Source organism: Myotis davidii, unplaced genomic scaffold (genome assembly GCF_000327345.1).
Source record: "Myotis davidii unplaced genomic scaffold, ASM32734v1 scaffold472, whole genome shotgun sequence".
Classification (NCBI taxonomy): domain Eukaryota; kingdom Metazoa; phylum Chordata; class Mammalia; order Chiroptera; family Vespertilionidae; genus Myotis; species Myotis davidii.
In genome coordinates this window covers 407,491-407,714 of record NW_006283774.1, presented here as the reverse complement: position 1 = coordinate 407,714, position 224 = coordinate 407,491, and the positions used below count along the sequence as shown (strand labels likewise).

The 224-nt window shown below is 72.8% G+C and overlaps 1 long non-coding RNA gene across 1 annotated transcript in view; it reads right to left on the bottom strand.

Annotated features, from left to right (window-relative positions):
- Window positions 1–10: 10 nt before the first annotated feature.
- The window catches only part of LOC102773389, a 3,173-nt gene continuing 2,959 nt past the window's right edge, over window positions 11–224 (bottom strand). Inside the window, exon 3 of the long non-coding RNA XR_435173.2 lies at window positions 11–144. This is a non-coding gene — a long non-coding RNA (uncharacterized LOC102773389). The remainder of the gene's footprint in view (window positions 145–224) is intronic.

Genomic DNA, 224 nt, shown 5'->3' with positions numbered 1-224 from the left:
GCCTGCACTCACCATGGCCACCTCCACGGCGCTGGCCTCCGTGGACGGCCTGTCACACAGCAGCACAAGGAGGCGGTCCCGGGCCACTGCCCGCGTGGCCGGCAGGGCGCGAATCCCCGAGCAGATGGCGCCCACCGTGGTACCCTGGGCAGAGACGGCGGCACGTGAGCAGCCCGCGCATCCCCCAGCCACCACGCAAGGCACCTGGCAGGACACGTCCCGCA